The sequence below is a fragment of the Dipodomys spectabilis genome, unplaced genomic scaffold (assembly GCF_019054845.1).
Source record: "Dipodomys spectabilis isolate Male_0828 unplaced genomic scaffold, ASM1905484v1 ptg000107l, whole genome shotgun sequence".
In the NCBI taxonomy this organism is placed as follows: Eukaryota; Metazoa; Chordata; class Mammalia; order Rodentia; family Heteromyidae; genus Dipodomys; species Dipodomys spectabilis.
In genome coordinates, this window is record NW_024870784.1 from 3,952,023 (window position 1) to 3,977,767 (window position 25,745).

General features: G+C 45.5%; 1 protein-coding gene across 2 annotated transcripts in view; it reads right to left on the minus strand.

Moving 5' to 3' along the window:
• The window catches only part of Hlcs (holocarboxylase synthetase), a 156,755-nt gene that overhangs the window by 9,662 nt on the left and 121,348 nt on the right, over positions 1-25,745 (minus strand). The gene's annotated exons all lie outside the window — the stretch shown is intronic.

Below are 25,745 nucleotides of genomic sequence, written 5' to 3' on the forward strand. Positions count from 1 at the left end.
GAGTCTCTCAGTCAACCGTCCCTCCCTCTCCCCAGGCTGGCTTCAAATAATGATCCTCAGATCTCAGCCTCCTGAGTAGCTGGGATTACAACCGTGAACTACCAGCACCTGGCTGATTCTCCATATTTGAACTCCATATTCAGTGTTTTTCTTTTTCCTTCACCTTCCCAGTAGTTGCTGATCTAGCACTGTGCTGAGAAGAGGTACTTCCTGGCAGGGAATATCAAACAGCAAAACTCAGGTTTGCCCATCTCTCAGAACAGCTGGCAGAATCTCTTTGGAAAAGCTCCTTTTTTACTTGAGGGTAGGGAGCAGTAGGGCAGGGATGGGGCAGAGCTGAATTCAGGCTGAGCAGAGTTTGCAATAACCAGTGCTCCCAGCACTCCTGCAAGGAGACAGAGCCCTGAAGAAAGCTAGCTCTGAGCTATGCTCATGAGCTCCTGCAGGCTCCAGGAACCAGGCACACATGGCTGCAACTCAAATGAGAAGTGGAGAAAAGAAGCACGCAGCAGGCCCCTGCACCTGGGCTCACACAGCTCTGCTTGCCTGGCCTGGTCTGGCCTGCATACTGGGATGCAGCAGCTACACTTGGGAGGTGGAGCCTGAGGACACCTGACTGGAGAGGGGCAGGGCCTTGCGGGGGTGGGGGTGGGGGGACCTTCCCAGGACTGAGGGCGGGCCAGCCAGGAGCGGCCCCGCTGCCACTGCACATGAAATACAGCCCACCAGTGTTTCTCTTGGACATCATGAATGACCCATTGAGACGAGGCATGCCTGAAACCTCCGGGCATAAAGCGTCCTCGCTCACGCAGGATGGGCAGAAAACCCTAAGAAGGATTCTTTGTCCATGTAAGGGGTTAACATTCTCTCAGCCTCTCTGGGTAGAGGCAAGAGGGGATGTTCTTTAAATAAACATGTGGACAGTAGAAAGTCAAATGCTACATTGGGTGGGGATGATGGAGAAAGGGGAGGGGGTGCAGGAAAAAGGGGTAGGTGAAAAACCAAACAAGCTTCTAGAACAAAGAGAAGGGAGCAGGCACATTTAAGTGCTAGAGGCTTGGCAGCAGTGAACAGGCAGGGCATATTGACAGAGGAGTGAAGCTAGCCTTTAGGCCAAGTGGAAATGCTGGAGAAGTGGGGGGAAGGGGGGGGCATGCACAGAGCTAGTGCTCACTCACACAACCTGAGGCTGCCAGGTTCCTGCGTGCATGCTGATAACCACACGGCTCCTGTCAACAGCCCTATTTGTAAATTGTCAATTCTGTTTTCCTTAGGAGAAGGAAGGAAAGAAAAAAAGGAGATAGAGAGGGGAGGGAGGGAGGGAGGGAAGGAAGGAAGGAAGGAGGAGAAAGAAAGAAACAAAGAGAAAGACAGAAGGGAAGGAAGAAAGAGAAAGGGAGAGATGAAGTATGGAGGAAGGGAGAGAGAGAAGGAAGGAAGGAAGGAAGGTGAGCAAGTAGAGGAAGGAAAGAAGGAAGAAAGGAAAGGGAAAAAGACAAGAAGCAGAGCAGAGGGAAGGAAGGAAAGAGAGCAAGTAGAGAGGGGGGAAGGAAGGGAGGCAGGGAAGGAAAGAAGGAGAATATTTGGTAATGACTCCTTGCCTGTGTATTTTCCTTCTTGGCTGGCTCAGGCTGTGGAATAAAAGGTCTGTGACTGGACTCATTGCTGTATCAAAGCAGGACTTAAGAAAGTGCTGTCTGAGTTCTCAGGCTGAAACTTCTGGAACCCTGCGGGGATGGCTCTGCGGACAAGTCAGTCCCGTTACTGAGGACATGGGGTACCCTAGGGTGCTCTGCCAGGAGTAGGCTGGTTTTTGCAAGGCCATTAAGATGAAGTTTTTTTGTTTGTTTTTTGTTTGTTTGTTTTGGGTCTGGTCGTGGGGCCTGAACTCTGGGCCTGGGCACTGTCCCTCAGCTCTTCAGCTCAAGGCTAGCGCTCTACCACCTGAGCCACAGTGCCACTTCCAGCTTTTTTTCTTTTTGCTTATGTGGTGCTGTGGAATCGAACCCAGGGCCTCAGGCATGCAAGGCAAGCGCTCTACCACTAAGCTACCTTCCCAGCCCCTTGTTTTTTGTTTTTTGCCAGTCCTGAACTCAAGCTTGAATTCAAGGATGGGGCACTGTCCCTGAGCTTCTTTTGCTTAGCATTCTACCACTTGAGCCACGCACCACTACTTCCGGCCTTTTCTGTTTGTGTGATACTGAGGAATTGAACCCAAGGCTTTGTGCATGCTAGGCGAGCACTCTACCACTAAACAACATTCCCAGCCCAAGATGAAGTTTTGATAATCAAGACTAATTTAGGAGGAACCAGAGGAACCCTGACTGAATGAGACTTTGGGAATTTGAAATAGCTCACCTTCACCATGGTTAGGGAAGCAGAAACTTAGAAATGATCTAATTGTTCAATACAGGAATAGTAAGCTGAATTGTGGTAAACAACGCCAATTGAACAATTTGTAATCAGTCAAATGACAGTTAATGAAGACTGCACAGGAGTATGGAAGAAATGCTTACAATCAAATGCTAAATAAAATACAAGATACCAAGCCTGGGGCACGGCTCAAAGAGTAGAGCGCCTGTTGTTCAAGCCCCAGCATGCCCAAACCAACAAAGAAACATGTGATAAATACTTTTATTCTAGCTATATAAAATGCACAGAAAAAAGGGAGTGAGAAAAATTTGACAAAATGGTGGCTCTATTAGGATTTCTTTCTTTTGTCTTATTTAGATTTTTCTACAATGCCATCGATCATTTTTAATTTAAAATTATTTTAATCTTCTGGCAAAATTATATTTCGATATATTACTTGCAATAATTGTTTATAACTATTTTTAGGCAAAATGCCAAAAAGGTTTGCTTTAGACAGAAACTAATAGTCACTACCAGCTGTAGTCCTTGTTTTATTATAACTAATGAGCAGGAGACTGTTAATAACAAAGGGAAATTCCTAAAACCAGTTTGTTCATATGAATGTCAGCCTTACAAGTGCTATACTTTCTGATTCAGTGCCAATCCTTCTAGAATTGAACCCAAGGAATAGAAACAAGTTAACTCAAGTTCACAAATCTTGTTAGCATTACCGACAAACTGTGAAAGCCCAGAAACAACCTGAACAGTCCACAGTAGAGGGGTGAAAAATGTCACCACCCTGCATGAAAAATGTTCCAGCCACTGGTGAGGGCCATGTGGGCCAGGCCCACCGACAACAGCAGGTGCTTGAGTTAGGATGTAAGGCCCTACGCACAGCACGATTCCAACGATGACTTAGAATAACACTGTGTAAAGTGTAATGTGACAAAATGTGGAACAAAGTAATATGCCAAAACATTAGCTGCAGTTATTGTGGGGAGAAGAATTACTTGAAAAGAAAATTATAAAGTGGGAAATAAATCACTCAGATAAGTCCCCTTTCATATTAAAAGTACATCTTTTCCTAGGACTTTTAAAAATATACAGATGGACATTATATTAAAAATACATGGATATTCAAGCCCTGATATTGGTATACACACACACCCACACCCACACCCACACATTTCTGATGATTAGAAAAATTTTGGAGCTATTAAAATGAGATATTAAATATAGCTATGGATATTCTTATATTGGTCTTTGCTTTTTTTTTTTTTTTCCAATTGTGGGCTTGTTGAGCCACAGTGCCACTTCTAGTTTTCTGGTGGTCTTACTGGACATAAGAGTCTCACGGACTTTCCTGCCTGGTCTGGCTTTGAGCCAACATACTCAGATCTCAGCCTCCTGAATAGCTAGGATTACAAGTGTGAGCCACCAGCGCCCAACTGCTTTTTTTTTTTTTTCCAAAGGAAGATTTAAAAACAATATCATGGTATGATTCCCTTGAAGTAAAATTTAAATTTATAGCATCCAGGATATATATTAACAGTGATAGCAGGCACCCGTGGCTCACGCCTGTAATCCTATCTACTTAGGAGGCTGAGATCTGAGGTTTGAAGCCAGACCAGGTAGGAAAGTCCATGAGACTCTTATCTCTAATAAACTACTCAGAAAAAGCCGGAAGTAGCACTGTGGCTCAAGTAGTAGAGCACTAGCCTTGAGCACAAAAGAGGCTCAGGGATAGCACCTAGGCCGTGGATTCAAGCCCGGACCTGCCCTCTCCCCAAACTCCCCCCCCCAAAAAAAACCCCAAAATAACCAATGGCTATCTCTAGAAAGTAGAATTAGAATTACATGACTTCAATTTCTTCTTTAGATTATCTCTTTAATCTCTGGATAGTATGATTCCAAGTGATTTTTATTTCTTTTTTGCTTTTGTCTGAAATCTTGAGTATTTCCACCATTACCATTAGAATCTTCACTCACTTTATAATCAGGAAAACCACATTAAGCAGAGATTGGTTTACGGCCCACTTTCCTTCTGAGTAGGTCAAGTGCCCCCACAGGCTCCCTGGTTTGTGACATCACCTTTTCCTGTCGGGAGAGGACCACCGGCATGGATGACAAGCTCTCCTGGAGCTGCGAGTCATCCCTGCAGACTGGACAGGGCACAGCCATGCAGGTCCTGGTTGTGGGGAGGGTTTACCCTGGGCCAGCCTGTCTGGGAAGCTGTGCCCTGGTCCTGTGGAGCCTGGGGAAGAAGGCCCCTCCACAGCCCCACTGTGAGTCTGGCTGGCTGTCCTTGGCATCTCCATTTCCATGCACTTACGGGCCCAGCTAATGCCTGGTGTTTTGTAACCTGTGGGTACAACCTAGTCCCAAACTGTGCTTTTCTTTGTTGCTTCCTTCTCCTTCTGTTTTTTCTCAGTGATGACAGCCTTGCTCTACTTCCAGTGACATTCATCCTCTAACATCCCTCATCAAGTCTTTCCCAGGAGTAAAAGAAACAGAGCCAAGGAGGGAGGAGAAGAGTCTGGGAGCTGAAGATTTCAGTTCAAAGCCAGCTTGGGCAGGAACTCCCTAAGACTCTTATCTCCAATTATATCCAGCAATAAGCTGGAAGTAGAGCTTTGGCTCAAGTGGTAGAGTAGCTAGCTGCAAATGCCAATCCTCAGATCTCAGCCTCCTAAATAGATGGGATTATAGGTGTTAGCTACTGGTGCCCAGCTGGGTTTTTTCTTGTTTTTCTTTTTCTTTTTTTTAGTCAGTTCTGGGGCTTGAACTCAAGGACTAGGTGGTGTCCCTAAGTTCTTTTGCTCAAGGCTAGTGCCCATCTGGTCCATTTGGGCCACAGCTCCACTTTTGGTTTTCTGGTGTTAACGGAACAGTCTCATGGACTTTCCTGCCCGGGCTGGCTTTGAACTGCAACTCTCACATATCAGCCTCCTGAGTAGTGAGGATTACAGGTGTTAGCCACCGCGCCTTAATTTTTAAAAAAATAACTGAAACAGAGTCATCTTAAATGTCCAAAAATCATACAAGCCACTATATTTGAGGCAAAGTTCATTTACTCTGCCTTGTATATCTACCTAGGTATTTTCCCTGCTCTGTTTCAAACATGTCAAAATTCCTCATCATATTTACATAAAGAAGGTGTTTTCTTAGGTACAGGTGTGTGTGTGGGGCGGAGGGCTCTACAGATTACTGGGTGGACAAAACAGCTTGAGGGTGAAAAGTTTCTTCCTTCAGAAAGGGATATACCACCTTCCCAGGGGCCTGGCTTGGTCCATACTTCCGTCTCAGTACTATCACTGCTCCGGGTAGTTACTAGGAAGAATTTCTTCCTTTCCCAGCTGGCTTCCAGCACCTTCTGTCCTGACCATCACCCTTCCTCCTTCCCTCTCAGTCTCTCTCTACAACCCTCCTCCGGCCCCACCCTGCCAGAGCAGCCAATGCGCCATGCTTGCCACCAGGAAGCTTAGCACCAGCTTAGCTCCTCGCTCAACAGGACAAGGGGCTTCTTTCTTCCATGCAGGGCTGTGCCCTGTGATCTGCTGCATTTATGGCCTCCATGAACGAAGCCCGGGTCTCACTCCAATCCTATAGCAGATTTTCATTTGAATGATTATTTTCCATCTTCTCCTTGCCAACTTCACCTTGCCCATCTCTCTACCCCTGTGAAGCTGGCTTCAGTGCTGGTGGGACATTTTATATTCCACTCCATTACTAAGTCCCTCTCTTGTTTCAGTTTAATCGCGGATTCTCTAGGGCTTCCCTAACAATATAGAGAGCCTTCTGTCTTGATTGGCTTCCTTGGTGTATATGGATATCCGGCCAACAGGTCCAGGACAATAGGTGTTCTGACTTTGTTCATTCCTAGAGACCTCCCTCCCGACTCTGGGTCTCTGGGAGATACTATTTTCTCTGTTGGCTTTTCAGAGGTTCCTTCTGGAGCCATCCCCTCCATTTTGGGTGCCCGCCTTCTCCTGGGTAAGGCTCTCCCCCTCTGCTCGGCTGGGCCTGCGGCCTTGGGTCCCAGTGGCTGAGGTGCTGCGCTTCATGGTCCATGGTGCTGGACCCATGGTGGGAGGGGGCACCCTGACCTAGACCCGTCCTGTCTCCATCCTGCCCTTTACAAGGAAGCTCGTCTCCCTTGTTATTTTTGTGCTTACTGACCTTTTATGCTGCCTGACGTCTTACAATCAATCTCCTGTATATACTTGTATGTGCTTTTTTTAATTTAAACTTTTTCTTTTTCTTTTTTTTAACTTAAAAAACACAGTACCATACTGCCAAAGGTGTGAGGAAACAAGCTCAAATAAGGAAGGGCTCCGAAGGCCGCCTTGCCAACAGAATGCCAGTAAAATCTGAAACCCAGGTTCAGACACACTGGGAAGGTTCCAAAATGTAAAACTTAAAGGACGTCTTTATTCCAGTAAATCACTTCCCTGCGAAGACCATCAGGATCCTGGGCTTTAATGGGCCAGGGAGTATCAGAGGAAGGGGTGGGGGGAAAGGATTTGGACTGGTACGAAATTTAATTTAAAAACTATTATGAGAGGTTTCATTTCCCCTCCCCCCCAATCAAATCCATAAATCTTTTCCATGCATTTTCTTTGCTTTGTTTTTTTCCCCCCTAAAAAAAAAAATGGGAAAAAGAAGGTTATCCCAAACCAATGGAGAACAGAGTGCCATTTAAAAAATAGCAACTATTAATTTACTGGGTCCCTGTTAGTCAAATGCCACATTAGCTCCAGAGAGACTGCAACCCACATTGCTTCCTCAGTGAATAACCAAACCAGGGCAGGGATCATGAGCTACACAAGGCCTGGTGGACCACTTGAGAAGGGACAAGAGGCGTGAGAGTCTGGACAATGACAGCTCCCTTTAATGGGGTGGCCAAGACTGGGCAATCCCCTAATTACACCCAGAGATGTAAATACACATGAAAAGAAAGTATGATTTGTAGGTAACAATTCTATCTACATACAACATGACATTAGCTCCTTACAAAGGTGAAACTTACTGGTGTAAAGAAATAACCAAAGAAACCACTAGAATATGGGCTTCTGACCTATCCATGAGCTGCATGTACGTGTGCGCGCATGTGCAGCACGCGCGTCACACAGGTGGGCAGTGGAGGCTCCACTGCAGGTGCCGGTGGAGCCTGAGGTGGGAACCTGGCAGGCAGGTAGCTGTGTTTGGTAGATACACCCTCTCTACTAGTGAGGGACTGAGGTTTCGGGGAGCCCCTCCTTACGACAGCTATCACAGACAACCCCATGCAAGTATTTTACTGGACACCCGGGGGGTTACCTGCCTGGGCTCAGCCCAGGGTCCGGAACACATGGGTCCCCAGTACGCAGCCCTGCAGGGCATGTGGCGCTCAGCTGAGGCTGAGTTTTCCTTCAACTGTCAAGTGGACAGGCCCACTGGGTACGGGTGGGACCACCTTAAGGGGAAGGGCAGCGCGTGTATCCAGGCAAGGCCATTTTACACCAGACCCACATCCTGCAAGTCTGAGGAGCTGTCCTACATACAAGGACAGTCTGGAGGAGGCCTGGCTTCCCTTTCCTTTGCAAGGCTCTGAAGAACTGAGAATGGGTGTGTGAAGGCACTGGGAAAGCCACCCACTGCCCCACACGCTGTGCACACCTGGCCGCTGTCCAGGCTGAGCATGGCCGTGCACACACGCACGCGGCAGGAGGCGGCTAGCACTCTCTGGGGAGGCACTGCAGGCTGCTTCTGATTTCCTCAGCCCCTCTCCCGCACCCCTACGGGCTGGCAAGTTTGCTTAAGTGTTCATTCTATTTCCAGATTGTAAGATTCACTCAACGCCCTCAAGCTTCTAGAAAACTCTGTGCCACCACTGCACATGCAAAGGCAGTGCACCTCACTGAAGCCATTCTGTGCAGGCCCGCTGTGCTCCGCACTCTCTGCTTGGTAAAATGTCCTACAGAATGTTCTCAAGGAACTCACGCCACTGTCAGCACCAAGGGGGCACAGCCACCTCCTACACTGTGTGCCAGGCTCCCAGGGCCCGCACAGGAGCAGAGCAAGTGCTGAGTACACCACAGTCAGCAGAGGGACGGCTGCCACCCAGGTGGCCTTTGGGTACGGACACACTTGGGGACCTACGTATCATGCTGGCCCACCGAATGACCCTCATAAAGCCGAGAACAGAAAGCAGAGCTTAGCATTCTAACAGTCAAAACTGCTGGGCATGCTTGCTCAAAAATGGAAGTGCCTGGACCAGAGTCTCATAATGCTTTTTACGATAAGCATTAAAATGCAAAGAGGAAGATGAAAGTTCGTAGGGCAGTCCAGATCTGTAAGGGGTGGGGAGAGGGGGAGGGGGAGGGACCCTGGGCAAGGTCTGGAAGGGAAGCTCTCCATTACACTTGGAGGTTTTTATATAAAAGGAGTGTGTTATTAGAATGATCCTGACATTTAAAAAGCTCAAGAGAAACTTGTAGTGAGGATGAATAACTTCTTTGGTAAAGATGAATAATGGGGGGGGGGGGGGTCATGTGGCAGAGCTCTGAACTGCCAGTGGTTAGAATTTGCTGTTTTTGTAAGATGCCCTGTTTGAGGTGAGAGGGGGATAATTTTTTTTCTGTTTTTCTTTGGTAGTTCAGACTAGCCTTGAACTTACTATGTAGCCTAGGCTGGTCTTGAACTCATGAGCCTCTGCCTTGGCCTCCTATATACTGGGATTCTAGAGGTACACAACAACACTCAGCTAGAAACACATTCTTCTTCTGTTCCTGCAGGTTCTGGGGTTTAAACTTAGGGCCTGGGCATTATCCTTGAGTTTAGTTTTTGTTCAACAATAGCACTCTATCATTTAAGCCACAGCCCTACTTCTGGCTTTTTGCTGGCAAATTGGCAATAAGAGTCTCATGGATGTTCCTGCCTAGGCTGGCTTTAACCTCTATCCTCAGGTCTCAGCTTCCTGATTAGCCAGGATTACAGGTGTGAGCCAGGGCATCAACTCAGAAAAATGATCTTTAGGAAAGTTCTAGTGGACATGAGAGTCCCTCTCTCTAGCAACTGAGTACCTTGATTACCCTATAAGAAAACACAGTAAAAGACCCCTCCCACTGCTCCACAGGCCCTGTGAGGTCTGCTCCTAGACAAGTACTCTCCATATCGTTTATCTAATGTCACAAACAATGAACTCAGCAAGCCAGAGAACTGTAGTCGGAACTAGTGAACACATGTAGTCTTATTTTTCATAAATATATCTAATTAGTTTAAATTGCATCAAAATAGGAATTCAAGCTTGTTCTATCAGTAAATTAACATTTCCCTTAAAATTCTGTTTATACCTATCAACTAGGAAATGTTAACATAATCTGTCATTAACTTAGTTAAGAGAAATGTTTTCCTTAACCATGGCCAGGACTACGTAGGACATTTTACTTATTAGTTTCTGAAATTCTGAGAGCAACCATGCTGCAGACAGTCTGGCAAAGATTCACCACACATCCTCACATGACTATTGTCACTCCGAATATTTTCCTGGGCCTTTTTCATAAACATGTTTTAAGATCTTAATCTATTAACTGTTCATGTAACCTGCCTTTTACTTTAATAGATCTGAGCATTTCTGTGCCTATGATCATTCTATAGATGGAGAACATACAACAAACATAGCTGTAAATCTCTCTCAGAATGAGTTTTCCACATATCTGATCATTTCTTAAGGGCAGATTACTAGAATTATTCTTTAATAATATTTAATAATATTCTTTAATTATTCTTTAATAGATTACTAGTAATATTCTTTAATATCTTTTCCTTTTTCTTTCTTTTTTTCTTTCTTTTTTTGGCACTGGCCCTGGGACTTGAACTCAGGGCATTACACTCTAACTTGACTTATTTTGCTTAAGACTGGTACCCTATCACTTGAGCTACACCACTCCTTCTGGCTTTTTGGTAGACTGGAGATAGGAGTGTCATGAACTTTTTTGCCCTGGTTGACTCTGAACTCTGATTCTCAGATCTCATTATCCTGAGTAGCTAGGATTACAAGCATGGTCATTAGAAGTAATATTCTAATTACTAGAATGGTAATAGGGTCCGTTACTGGGAGCAAGAATCCTAGTCTTGACACCAAGACTTCTGGTATCTACTACCAAAATGCTTTTCCAAATAACATTTTTCAAAACGTTATCCTCCACCAGGGTTTGAGCCAAGTTTACAGAAATGGGTTTCATTATACTCTCGGCCATCTTGGGCATTATGGTTTCTGTCTATTGAGTAGGGCAAAGGTGAGAACACAAAGATGACAAAGCTGGGTCCCATGTTACCTTTATATTAAAGACACAAAACAATCAAAGGTAATACATGTTCACCAGTCCTTCTCAGGGTATGCCATCGCTCCTCACTTACAGGGAAGGTTGCAGATGGCAGAATGGTCTCCAGTCTGCCCTGCTAGGATCTGGCAATGAGTGGCACCCGCACTGGAGGAGGGTCAGGGAGTCCATGGCTATCCCACTGTGGAGGGGGGGCAGGGAGCCATGCCCAGCAGCCCATAGGATACATGAGTTTCTGGCAGAGGAGATGGCGTTTGGTGTTCTCCCCAATTTACCAATCTTGAAATCAGCAGAATTTCCTCAAGCCTACGTCTCTCTGTTGATCTGGCACTGGTATGGCTTCTGATTCCTTTTAAAGCCAAGAACTGATGTGTTGGATGATGTGCTTTGAAAACAGAATGACAGGAAATGATAAATGGGGGTGTGCCTCAGTTTGAGCTGGCTTGTACTTACAACAGGTTAAATACCACGTCTCAGACAGAGATTTTGAGGAACATGAATCATAATAAAAAGGAAAAAGAAAGCAATGTATAGACTTGTCCAGAACACAATCTATACACACTCTGCCATAGTTTACCCAGAAAGTCTTGATGATAAAAATTCAGCGACACACCAATGAGCAAGAACCATGAACAGAACCTGCACATGCACTACTGACGTCCAGCACAGATAGACGCCCCTAGCACATGGAGACCCTCGACCCTGCCTGGCCCGGGGAAGGGAGCCCAAGGCAGCACTTGCCTACACATCTCATCTTCGCGTGACTCCTAACCACGCAGCTTTCAGCATTTTTGAGAAGCAGATCAGCCAACTGCCAAATTCCTGCTGGGCCAGCCAAGAGGTATGAACCAAAAACACAAAAAAACACCCATAGTTGTTGTTTTTTTTTTTTTAAAGCAATACATCAAACATAAAAAGAGCTCTTGTGTACTCCTTTTCTGTGGGGCCAGAGAAGAGAGTCATCCACTCTGGGGAGCAGGCAGCTTGACCTCACCTGCAACTTCTCTCTTACCCGGCGGATTTTTCTCACCCCATTAAATATAACCTACCCTAGATGGGTTTTACCGTGTGAGAGAAATAGGGAGTGACAGACAAATAGATGGACAGGCAGGCGCCGGGCCAGGGGCAGGCCTGCATACCTTGTAAGATGGTGGTTCTCACAAAGGTGCCTCGGGGTCCTGTGCACTGTGTGGTTTGCAGAGGCCTGTTGAGGGCCATGCAGAACTAGGTGTCCATGCCCCATCCCCCAAAACTTTCTAATTTAAAAGTTAGCATATATTATACAAAAAAGGCATGTTCAGACATGCGTGTAACTGACCAGATTTGCCCCTCTATTACTTTATTTCCTCCCCCATCCCCTTTAAGAAGCCACAAATGGGCTTCATTACTGTGTTCTCATGCATTCTCACATAAAGTGCATCCACCCCTCACTCTCCCTTTGCTCAGCCCCCCCCCCACTTGAGTCCCCGCTCCTGTCCTACACCTGCAAAAGCATTCTTTGCAGAAGGAAAGATAGAACCAGGCACTGGTGGCTCCCTCTCACCTGCTGTAATCCTAGCTACTCAAGAGGCTGAGATCTGAGGACTGAGGTTCAAAGCCAGCCCAGGCAGGAAAGTCCTGAGACTCTTATCTTCAATTAACCAGCAGAAAGCTAGAAATGAGGTATGGTTCAAGTAGTAAGAGTGTTAGCTCTGAATGGAAAACCTAAGGGACAGCACCCATGCACTGAGTTCAAGCGCTACGACAGGTACAAAAAAAAAAAAAAAAGGAAGAAGTATGGGTATAATAAAAGAAAAAGGAAGGAAAGAAAGAAAAATGGCAGATTAGAATGGAGTGACTTTTAACCAGGAAGAGAGTGGTTGGCAGGTGCATGAGAGACAGCAAGACATAAACTCAGCAGGGGTCCCCAAGTCCCTCAGTGCAGCCTGCCAGGGGACTCTGCTTCAATCACCAGCGGCGGCCTTGCGGCCCCAGGAGCTGAGTCCCTGGAGACAAGCAGCCTTTTCTTCTGTCACATGCAGGAGTGCTTACTCACTTTGGCTTCTGTGTGACAAGGGACAGCTGCCACCTGCTTCAACTGTTCACTGGGGTGGTCAGAACAGAAGTGGCCAGGGAACCCTGGGGAGTAACCGACACTTGACCATCTTGGTTTTGCAGAAATGGTGATCACTGAACTAATGAGGAAGAAGAAAAGGAGGATCACTATCCACTGACCTTATTATACCAGCCTTATGCGAAGCCTGTCTGTTATTTCAACTACTGTTCAGGACAGTGCTACCAGATGGGAGCTACTACCTACAACCCTCATGTCTAGCTGACTAACTCAGAGAACTGGAGTTTTTCATCCAGGGCCCCACAGCAGTAAGAAGTTCCCACAGAAAAACAACTGTTCCAAAACAACCATTTCAACAGACTCTCTCCCGTTAGAATGGAAGATGTGCCACACGGGAGGCTCCGGGGGAGGGCTGTGTGTGTTCAGCCAGCTCAGGGGGCCACGGGGGAGGACAGCAGAGGTCTGAAAATTGCTGTCCAGACCTGAACTACACCAGCCACCCCATTTACTTGGCGGGTTGGATGTGGCAAGTGTGAGATGCATGCTGCACAGACCTGGGCAGTGTGTAGCAGAAGGGAAAGGCGGAGCTCACAGGCCTGGGGCCACTACCGTCATGGAGGCCGGAGAGGACTATGAGGTTGCCTAGGGAATGAGTCAGACTAGAGTTATAAGGCTTGTGATAAACTTCACTTTGGCCTCTGGCAAAGATACCCCGTTAGTAGTTCAGAAACCAGGAGCCTTCAGTTTCTTTATAGCAACACCAAGCATGGTAACCACAAATTGCCCTGTGCTTCGAAGAAAGAGAATGGATGAGATAGAGAGCAGATAAGGTGAAATGAATGAGCACCCCACCCCCACCGCGGCTGCTAAGACAACCACGGCGCAGTTACCAAGCATTAGGATGGAGCCCCCCAGGACGCGCGTGCTTTTACACTTTAATACCTTCCAGATGGAAGCGAATGAGGACAGTAACCATCCATAGGTTCTCCAACACAAGCTGCCTGTTATGGTTTGAATGTCTCCCCAAAGTTCTCGTGTTGGAAACTTGATCCTGAATCCATCTGGTGATGGTATTTGGAGGTTGGGCCTTTGGGAGGTGATCAGGATTAGAGGAGGTCAGGCAGGTGGGGCCCCCATGACAGAATTAGTGGCTTTATAAAAAGAGGAGGAGAGACCAAAGTGGAAGGCTCTGTCTCACCGCTGGCCGCATCCTCTGCCAAGTACCATGCTCCTAGACTTCCCAGTCTCCAAAGCTAATCAGTCTCCACATTTATTCATTATTAATTACTCAGTCCCAGGTGCTTCATATAGCAGTGGAAAACAGACTAAGATAGTACAGAAACAGACTTCAGTTTGGGTGCCATATACATTGTGAAACATATTGTCTGAATTTTACAACTGTTTAATGAATCATTGTATTCTTACCTGAAATTAGAAATTTAGGGGACCTACTTTCTTCTTTACAGCTCAATATGTAAAACAACAATTCCTTGAGAGACAAATAGTCCAAAACATTCCTTTCATGGAGCAAGGTACAGGTTGTAGCTGGCTGTGGACAAGCTCCACCTCCCTTCTGGAAGCTCCGAGGGCAGGGTCCCTACCATTCCCTTCTCCCCCGGGGCCTTGGATAGCATCCCATGCAGAGCACATGCCCAATAAGTCTAAATAAATGTCACATAAGTGAGCAAATAAATATTCATTAGAAGTTAACCAGATAGTTAATTTAGGTCACTCACTGGAAAAAAGAAAAACAAAGAAGCTAGAGAGGGACTTTATTTTTAATTTCAAAGGTTAATTAGGACAAGGTTTATAAAAATACTTCAGTGGCTTAAGTAAACCGAGATTAAGTGGCATTCAGAAGAGCTGCCACCTGGAACTGTGAAAAACACTATGTGTCACAATATACAGAAAGAAGGAAGGAAGCTGGTGTACCCATTTCATGATTCTAGTGGACCTGCAACATTAACACTCAATCGTTTCAAATAAAATTAACAGCAACAAAAGAAAATAAAGCAGGCATTTAAGAGGCTGGAGGTGTGGCTGAGTGGTAGAATGTCTTCATAGCCAGCACAAAGGCCTGAGTTCAAGCCCTTACTGCCAAAAACATTTTTTTCAAAAATACATTCTTAAACATAGTTAAGCCATAACTAAAATGCTAGTCAACTGAATTTAAGGTGCTCAATTTTATGTACAAACATTACGATCATCCATTTCTCCCAGAATGTAGAAATGGATTGATACAATACACTGCATTGGTTTTTTCAGCAGATGCAGAAAAAGCACCTGATAAAACTTCAGTGACCATGGATCAGTTCTCCCAATGATCCATTCGTTTAATGATCAATTTGACTTTACCAAATGTCCTGATTGCCAAAGCCATGTTTCTTTCCACTATTTAGATTTTTACCGCGACTTGGATTAGATGTATTGGAAGGGGCGAGGAGTTTGGGAGGACTCGGGTTGTTGGTGTTCTGGGATTAGTGTTCTGGGATTAGTGTTCTGGGATTCAGATAACCCGGGCCACCAGAAGCATTCACACCAGAAACCAGTCTCCATGCAGCATGCAATCACTCCAGAAGACCCAGAGTCTCAATTTCGGCACAGAGACTGAGGAAGCTGCTCTAACGCTCTGCCTCACTTCTCAAATTTGGAAAGATGGAAATTCAGTAACTCATCCAAATCACAGGGAAGTTTGTGGACTAAGATATGAAACTGTAAGCAGCCTGTGAGGGAACCCCACCTGTCTTTTTCCTCTGGGCTGTCTGGGTTTCACTGGACTCATTTCTGTGTTGATGAATTGGCCACTGTGAACTTCAGAGAACATAGGAAAGAAACAACTTCTGCACTGTCATCTTGAGCACAATGAGCCACAGACTCCGGGCCTAGCCTGTTCCTGTCACCTCATCTTCAGGGTTCACTGCAAGGGCCTGCATGGAGAGTCACTCCTTCTGACAGAGGCAGATGTTGCTGGAGCAGACACGTCTGTAGTAAAGCAGCTAATGAGGACATGGGCACTTACAACACACCCCTGGCCCATAGCGGGTCCTCTGTAAATACTCACTGCACAGACAGGCACAGATACCCACAACAACACTCACACAATAAGTAGAGAAAGCAGAGACGTTGCCAGCCTCCCAGAAACAGTGGAAGTAGCCAACAGGATAAGAAAAACGGCAAGTCACAGGGCCACAAAGGCTCAAGCCATGCCTGCCCCACTCTCAGTGTCTTCGTCCTCACAGTTGGTGAGATCTCTAACCCCACTGGGCCGGTGAGGAAGGAGAGAGGGGCTGGAGCTGGTCCTGTGTAAGTAGCAGCATTAGGGGCTCCCAGTGACAGTGAGCCATCCTCTCTCATCTTAAGTGTTGGCCTTATCATGTGGGGAAAGAAACCAAACATTCCTACTCCATCATTTGTTACCTTAAAAACCTAACCTGAAAAATTCCAGAGCAAAAGCTATTATGATGACCACACACACATACCACACCAGGACAGGAGGTCCGGTGCTGACTACGGTTCCAGTGCTGACTACGGTGTGGGTTCCAGCCTCCATCGGCTATGAGACGAGATGGCAAAGAGGGCGCAGACTGGCTATAGACCCCATGGCCAGCTCCCCCATGGTCTTGGTGGCAGCTGTATGTGGCCCCAGTGCTGGGCACCTGCAGCAGATGGCAGGAACAGGCAGGAAACTCCCTGTCGGGATGTATTTCCATAAGGAAACTGATTTTCCAGCACAGAAGATAAATGCTAAGCCACAAATGCCCGTTTTTCTCAGCAGCCCAATCACACCCAGTTCACAAAAGAAACGTGTGTAATTTCCCGACCTGCAATGGCCACTGGAAATTCCAGGAACTTCAGGGTTTAGACACCAGTTCTCACACACAGTTGGCTCCCACTCAGCTCACCTGAGCCACATGCCATTGTAGCCACACAGAAGATGACAGTAAGAAAAGGACACAAGAGCTTTGCCTCCTAATTCAGTTTGAACAGAGATGAAAGTGATATGACAGGAAGAAGTGGAGCAGAGCCGCACGCGCCTCGGGACAAGGCCTGCACCATCAGTCTGTAAAGCCCTTAGAGCCGCATGTCAATTTAACTCTTTCATAGCAGAATAACTTCTCTTTGAGTAAAGGTGTCTAAAACGCTGGAAGACCTCAAACTATGGCCTTGCTCTATTGTAAACAATTAGGGTATTCTGTTTATAAAAATGGCAAGTAGGTAGATTTTACTTCCATTTGCTCTTTTTGCTCTTAGCAACAGTATTATTTATCACATTGCATTTAATGTTTTATAGTACCTAATAATATATAATGCAAGCTAAATACTATACATATTCAAATATATTTAAAGAATATATTATTGATAGATTATCTGTTTGAAATATACTTAAATATTCATTTTATATATTTATATTTACTATTATACACTGTAATACATTTATATATTTATAACATATTGTATATGTAACCAATCTTATTTTGCTTATAATATGGAAGACTGTATTACAGTTTATAAATGCATACTAATTTTACTATTTTATATGTAACAGTATAAAACCCTTCTAAAAATAACTATACTACATATACAATAATTATATAACTATATTATACTATAGATAACTATATATTGTATATAAGGTGTAAAATTATATTGCTTATATGTATATAAGTATATATTACATACATTATATAAAATTATAATTATTTCACAGCTAACCATAGCAAAAATCTGGGTTCAAATCTCTTCTCTCTATTGCGTGAAACATCAAGAACATCAGCATTCTAGCAATCTATTTATGATGGAATTAGGTTGGCTCCTCTCTCCCTCTCTCATAATAAATGTCCAATCCCTATGGAACCCCAGGAATAGAACAACAGACCAGCAAGTGACCTCTCAGTCAGCAGTCGTGTGTAAATCTGTTAAAAAAGTGAATTGGGAATTAATTATTATAACAACCCCCAAATAAGACCTCCGGTTCTTGGGTACAGATCTGGGTATGATTAAATTAAAAACTATCATCATGACAACGAACTCAAGTCAAGTTCTTAACCACATTGAGGGGACTTCAGTAACAACCACTGTCATGGCAACGGCTGCCTGGTGAAGCCCAGGCTGAGCAGGGTGGGAAGGGAAGGCACCCCTTCTCACGGACAGGAATGGGCTTCATAGGTGATCTTAGCTCAGGAGGTGCCTGCCAGCAGGGCGCAGGCGGACAAATGGTTCACTGCATTGCCTACGCTCCATCTAAATCATCAACATTTCTGTTTGCAGGATGAGATGGACTTATGAAACATTTAAAGCATCATTTTATCCTTTCAAATCAGAGTGTAACATGCAAGACTCAATCCGGATTCCAGAAACTCTCGCACAGGGCGACCTTTTGTCCAGAAGTTTGTTGCCAAGGTTTCAGCTTATGCCTGGGCGGCGCACAGTGAAGCCGCTGGATGTGGCTGCAGCGTTTGGCAGCAGAGCTCCTGGCTCTGACAGGTTTTGGCTGCAAGAACCATCCTACGCTGATTTATTCCTCAATTTCAATTCTATTTTTCTCTACATGAATCAGATTTATGTTTCCAAAGCAAAAGTGGAAAGAAAAAAAAAACATGAAGTAAAAAAAAAAACCCCTACAAAGTTAAGGGGAAAAGAGCCCAGAATTCAGGGATGGACTTGTTAGCTAATAATACTCATTTCAGGAAGAATCAGGCACTGTAACAGGCAATTTGGTGTCAACTTCCCCTTTAGGAAGAAGGCCAGTGTGCTCACACACCCAACACATTCGTTCCCAGGCCATCCACCTCACCAGACCATGAGCTTTTTAGGGGAGACTGACTTCCAGCTTTCACTACAGAAACAGAATGCTTCATTACACTAAGACACAACACTCTTCATATCTACCAGGTAAATAAAGAATGAAGCCTAACATTTACAGTCACCTTGAAAATGCTAAGCATTTCACCCTTAAATGAGGAAGTGTGGCCCACCAATCCCCTTCCTGACCTTCGGTTTGCTGCTTCTGTGCCCAGCTCCACGTGTCTGCCATGGGTTCCATTAGTTCCTCTTGACTGGTCCCTCATGGCTGATGCTCAGAGCAGGTGCTCTATCTCAGCTCATTTCAAACTCCCAGGTGATGCTTTGCATCGCTGACCAGGGCATCTGAATGCAGCATGCTGTTTCTGATTTTGTCTCATGGGTTTTTAATTACCAGAAAGAATTTGGAGTTTCCCATACTAAGCAAATCAAGGCTCTCACAGGCGGGCTGCTCAAGGTTCATCCTTAGCCCTGAGGCTGTTCTGGTACACATAGGGGTAGCCAAGGGTCTCTCAAAATCACCACCACTCACCAGCTGCATGGTTGATGGAATGACACAGCCCACTGGTAGGTCCTTAGCCCTGTGGGCTGCTGGTGATTCATGACTACCAGAGATGTCCTTGTTCATCCCCTTCAACAGCCCTCATGTTCCCTTCATCTCTTTCAGCCTCAGAGCACGTTAGAGCCACATGATCGGAACGCAGGAAAGTGGTGTGTGTGTGTGTGAAGATGGCTGCTGAGTAAGCAAGGTGGGAGTGGATACTTTTCTACAGAGAACAAAGCAAGAGTTCCAGGGCCTACTTGCTTTGCATGATCTCAGCCATAGTGAATAAGCCGACTGAGCTCCAGCGCCTGGCACTCATGGTTGTCACCTGACATTGTACTTCCCACAGCTTCTGGCAGTGGGCAGGACAAGTATGGGCAGCCTCGTGTTGCAGCTAGCCATGTGCCTCAGTGGGGTTAAAGCCCTCATGCTGCTGGGGCCAGTGGAAACTCTGACTTCCCACACTAGGCTGTCTTGGCACATAACCCTCCACGATGCTACGATCAGGAGACCTAGCCAGGTGCCAGTGGCTCACACCTGTAAGCCTAGCTACTCAGGAAGGAAGCTGAGATCACTGTTTGAAGCCATCTCAGGCTGGCTTTTCATGAGAGACTTTTTTTTTTTTTGGTCAGTCGTGGGGCTTGAACTCTGGGCCTGGGCACTGTCCCTCAGCTCTTCAGCTCAAGGCGAGCGCTCTACCACTTGAGCTACAGCGCCACTTCCGGTTTTCTGGTGGTTTATTGGAGATAGGAGTCTCACGGTCTCTCCTGCTCGGGCTGGCTTTGAGCCGTGACCCTCAGATCTCAGCCTCCTGAGTAGCTAGGATTACAGGCGTGAGCCACCAGCGCCCGGCTTCATGAGAGACTCTTATACCCAATTAACCACCAAAAAAAGCCAAAAGGGGAGCTATGGCTCACATCGTAGAGCCTTGGGCAAATGAGCTCAGGGAAAGTACCCGGGCCCTGAGTTCTAACCCTAGGACCAGCACACACACACACACACACACACACACACACACACACACACACACACCCCTGGAGACCTGAGTTCTAACCCTAGGACCAGCACACACACACACACACACACACACACACACACACACACACACACCCCTGGAGAAATTGATTTTTCAATAGCAAAGAAGGCAGGTGTGATGTCCAGCTTGGGAAATATGATGCTGTCAAGAACAAAATATGCTTCCATTTTAAAGCCCAACCAAAACATCTCTGCTGACTCTCAGTTCTCTATCAAACAGTCAGCCATCCACTGGAACGTCTCTGGGATCAGGCCTATGTAGTGCTCCTCACCTCAAGGCTCCTTCCTCCTCTTGTGCTGATGGGCATCCTGGCCTGCTCTGGGCTCTGTGTTTACAGGCAGGGCGGCAGAAAGGACATGACCTCCCCAGCTCGTGGTAGGTTAAGCAGCCTGATTGAACGTGGCTGCTAATTAAGGGCCCCTCTTGTCTGGCAGGACCACCGGGGTACCTTGTGCACTTGTTCATGACCACAGCACCTCGCTCAGAAATTAACTCTTGATGAGAGCAGACAGGGGCCCAGCTGGTCCTCCGAGTCCTCCCAAGTAGATAAATGAAGTGTAATCAGAGCGCTCGCTGCTGACTGCCAAGGGAAGAGGGGCTCTCCGTGACCTCCTGGTAAAACCCTCAGTCTACTTTTACAGAGACTTAATTCTCTGCACTGGGGACACTGAATGGAGCCAGGAATGGTGTGAGGAGGGATGGCGTGGAGGTGTCTATCACTGAGAGCTCACCTGATGAGGTAGGAGCTAGAGGAATAGGGGTGACTTACAGCAGACTGGATTTCCATCGACAAGGATTTTCAGGCGGATGTACTCTGTCTCCCCATGAACTCTTCACTGGCCCCAAGACAATGGTCCTAGTATATGAAACACTTATTTCTACGAACGGGAGGAGGCTTTCCCTGCAGCTCTGCTGAAGGAGAGGCAAGGCACGGGAATGGCTACCCAGGCCTCTCAGATCACACAAGAGGAGAACAGACAAGTTCTGCGCCCCACAGCAGGGCTGCAGCCGACAGGCTTTTGTAGGCAGGATCTTCCCACTGGCGCACACTGGGAGCAGTGCTGGAGCACTTCCTCCATACTAAGTCAATAAGCTGACACTGGAGGGTAGTAACAGGGAAGCCTGGGAGCCAGGAGACTGAGAAATGCACCGTAGTCAGAGACATACTGCCACTTCTGTGCTGCCACTCCTGAGATGTGACAAAGGGACAGGAGCCAGGCTCCTGTCACTGCTCTGGTCTCCAGATCAAGCCACATCATCATTCTGTGACGTGTACAAGGCACAGGCAAGAGTCTTCAGGGTGAAATGGCAGCCCATTTGTTACTGGGAGAAGCAAGATGGAAAGATACAAAAATGGGCAGGAAAGATATTTTGATCCTTAATGAAAAATTTGAAAAATGTAAGGATGTCATAGAGAAAATGGTACAATCCCCCACACACTGCGGTGGAAGGGAGGGGGTTTGATTCGTACCAATAACAGTAGGTTATTTACCAACCATCTTTTATGATGGAGAGAGCAGGCCCCTGCCCCCTTCACCAAGTGGGCCAGCTTAGCATGCTGAGCAGGGGACCACAAACGATGTGACACAATCCCAAGTGCACAGTACCAGCTAGAAGCCTCCTTGCTCAAAAATATCTGACGAGTCAAATCAAGATTTGAGACCCGCCCTCCAGCATGCAAGAAACCCAGAAATAGCCTGTAATCCTAGCTACTCAGCAGCCTGAGAGAATTGAGGACCTCGATTTAAAGCCAGCCTGGTCAGAAAAGTCTGTGAGACTCTATCTCCAATTGACCAGCAACTACCAGGCTGGCAGTATAGCTTAAATGGCAGAGAGCCATGAGAGAAAAAGCCAAGCCAGAACACAAGGCCCTGAGAGTTTAAGCCCCAGAGAGAAGTGTGTCAGATTTTGCAGCTTTTAGGATTCTGGAACATTTTCACAGACTTTTCCGGTGAACATCTCTAATCTAATCATCTGAAATCCAAAATGCTCTGCAAATCCAAACTTGTATTCTGTGTGTTAACAGAGGTCTCATGCACAGCCCAGGCTAGGTGTGCAAGTCCAGACCCTCCTGCCTCAGCCCCTGGAGGACCAGGTTTAGAAGTGCAGCACCACCGCATCCAGACCTTTTTTGAGCACTATGCCAGAGCACTTTGGATTTCGGGTTTTTCAGACTGGAATTCAGGACCACTAACAGTAGGCATCTGTCCATTCTTATCTGCGAACTGATCTGAAAATTAGCTCACTAAAAACTAGCTCCACCTGGGTGGCTGGTCTGCCTGGAGACGGCAGGAAGCAGGAGCACCAACCTCTCTCTGCCTCGTGGCAGGGCCAGAACATCCTTCACGCTGCCCCACTGACAAGCAAACCTTCTGGAATGTCCAGAGTAAGTCTCAGCTCCTGGGCATAGCATGCCTGCCTCTTACAGACCCAAGTCTAACAATGCACCTGGGAGAAGTATGCTTCTACAGTCAATCCCTCAGCACCTCCTGCCTGCCAATGACACCCATGTGTCACCATTCACCTCTAAACCTTCAAGATGCCTGGCTTCAGATTGTACCTGATGGAAGGTGGTGGCTGGAAACGGGGCGAGGACGTGAGACCCAGCTGGGAGAGTCTCCTAGACACTGTACAGCTCCCACCACTCCACTTAAAAAACAACTTGCCAACTGGAATCAAGGTAGCTCTCAATAACAAAGCATACCGCAGAAATTACTCAAATACATGGAAATTGAACAGCACACTTCTAAGCAACACCTGGGTAACAGAAGAAATGAGAGAAGAAATTAAAAAGTTCCTACAATTCAATGAAAATGAAGACACATCACAAAGAAACTTGTGGGACATAGAAAAAGCAGTACCAAGGGGCAAATTTATCGCCCTCAGTGCCCACATCAAGAAAATAGAGACAGACCAAGTCAATAATCTCATGTTGCAATTAAAACAGCTAGAAAAACATAAAAAAATGGAACCTAAAGTTACTAGACGGAAGCCAGATAATCAAATTAAGAGTGGAAATTAATGAGATAGAGAATAGGAAAATAATAAAATTAATAAAACAAAAAGCTGGTTCTTTGAAAAAATAAATAAAATTGATAGACCTTTGGCCAGATTAATTAAGAAAAGAAGAGCGGAAACCCAAATTAACAAGATCAGAGATGCCACAGGAAAAATCACAAGTACCCAAGACATCCAAACAATTATAAAGTTATACTCTCTAAAGAAAGAAAACCTAGCAGAGGCTGGGCTCACGCCTGTAATCCTAGCTACTCAGGAGGCTGAGATCTGAGGATCATGGTTTAAAGCCAGTCCGGGCAGGAAAGACCATGAGACTCTTATCTCCAATAAACCACCCAGAAAACTGGAAATGGTACTGTGGCTCAAGTGGTAAGCGCTAGCCTTGAGCTGAAGAGTTCAGGGACAGCACCCAGGCCCAGAGTTCAAGCTCCACGACCAACAAAGAAAAAAAAAAAAAACCTAGCAGAGAAATACAAGTTGCCCAAACTGAGCAAAGAAGAAGTAAATCAATTAAATAAGCCAATATCTTACAATGAGATACAGGAAGCAATCAGAAGTCTTCCACCAAGGAAAAGCCCAGAAACAGATGGATTCACAACAGAATTCTGTAAGACCTTCAAAGAAGAACTAAGAACTAATACCCATACTCCTCAAGCTCTTCGGAGAAGCAGAGGAGGGAGCTATCCCAAACTCATTCTACGATGCCAATGTCACACTCATCCCCAAACTAGGCAAAGACCCAACAAAAAAACTACAGACCGATCTCCTTGATGAACACAGATGCAAAAATCCTTAACAAAATTCTAGCTAATAGAATCCAGAAACACATTAAAAAAATCATACACTACCACCAGGTAGGCTTCATCCCAGAGATGCAGGGATGGTTTAACATACATAAGTCAATAAATGTAATCCAACACATCAACAGAGCCAAGGTCAAGAATTACATGTTTATCTCCACTGATACACAAAAGGCTTTTGATAAAATACAACATTCATTCATGTTAAAAGCTCTGGAGAAGCCGGGTGCCGGTGGCTGATGCCTGTAATCCTAGCTACTCAGGAGACTGAGATCTGAGAATCACCGTTCAAAGCCAGTGCGGGCAGTAAGTCCATGAGACTCTTATCTCCAATAAACCACTAGAAAACTGGAAGTGGTGCTGTGGCTCAAGCGGTAGAGCGCTCGCCTTGAGCTAAAGAGCACAAGGACAGCGCCCAAGCCCAGAGTTCAAGCCCCACAACTGACAAAAAAGAAAAAGGAAGAAAGAAAGAAAAAAAAAACTCTGGAGAAAATAGGAATAGAAGGAACATTCCTTAAAACAATAAAAGCCATATACGACAGACCAATAGCAAATATTATACTTAATGGGGAAAAACTACAACTAATTCTCCTAAAATTAGGATCAAGGCAAGGGTGTCCACTGTCTCCACTCCTCTTCAATATAGTCCTGGAACCCTAAGCCAGGGCAATAAGGCAAGAAAAAGACATTAAAGGGATCCACATAGGGAAAGAAGAAGTTAAACTATCCCTTTTTGCAGATGACATGATACTATACCTTCATGATCCCAAAAACTCTATCCCCAAACTCTTAGAAATTATAAATCACTTCAGCAAAGTAGCAGGATACAATATCAACTCACAAAATCCAGTCACCTTCCTGTATACTGACAATGTATAAGCAGAGAGGAAAATAAAGGAAGCAACCCCATTCATAATAACTCCCCCCCCAAATAAAATATTTAGGAATTAACCTAACCAAAGATGTAAAAGAACTATTTAATGAAATCTATAAAAAGAAATTACAGAAGACACCAGGAAATGGAAAGACCTTCCACGCTCTTGGATAGGAAGACTTAATATAGTGAAAATGGCAATACTGCCAAAATTAATATACAAATTCAATGCAATTCCTATTAAACTCCCAATGATGTGCATTTCTGAAATACAAAAAAAAAAGTTCAAAAATTCATATGGAACAACAAAAGACCTAGAATAGCCAAAACAATTCTAGGCAAAAAAGACAACATAGGAATGATCTCGATGCTGGACTTCAAACTCTATTATAGAGCCATAATAACAAAGACAGCATGGTACTGGCACAAAAACAGACCCGAAGACCAATGGAATAGAAGATTCAGAAATAAAACCATATGCCTACAGTCAGCTGATATTTGACAAAGGAGCCAAAGACATACAGTGGAAGAAACACAGCCTCTTCAAATACTGGTGCTGGGAAAACTAGGAGGCCACATGCAGAAAACTAAAAGTGGAGCCCAGCCTATCACCATGCACCAACATCAACTCAAAATGGATTAAAGTCATTAACATTAAACCTGAATCTCTGAAACTACTGCAGGACAGAGTAGGAGAGACACTTGAACTTATATAAAGGCAAAGGCAGGAATTTCCTGAACAGAGTCTCAGGGTCACAACAAATTGGAAAGAGACTTGACAAATGAGACTACCTTAAAATAAAGTTTCTGCACAGCTAAAGCTATAGCAACCAAGCTAGAAAGACAATCAACTAACTGGGAAAAAATATTTACCAACAATATATCAGAGGTTAACATCCAGTATATACAGGGAACTCAAGTAACTAATCCCTCCCAAACCAA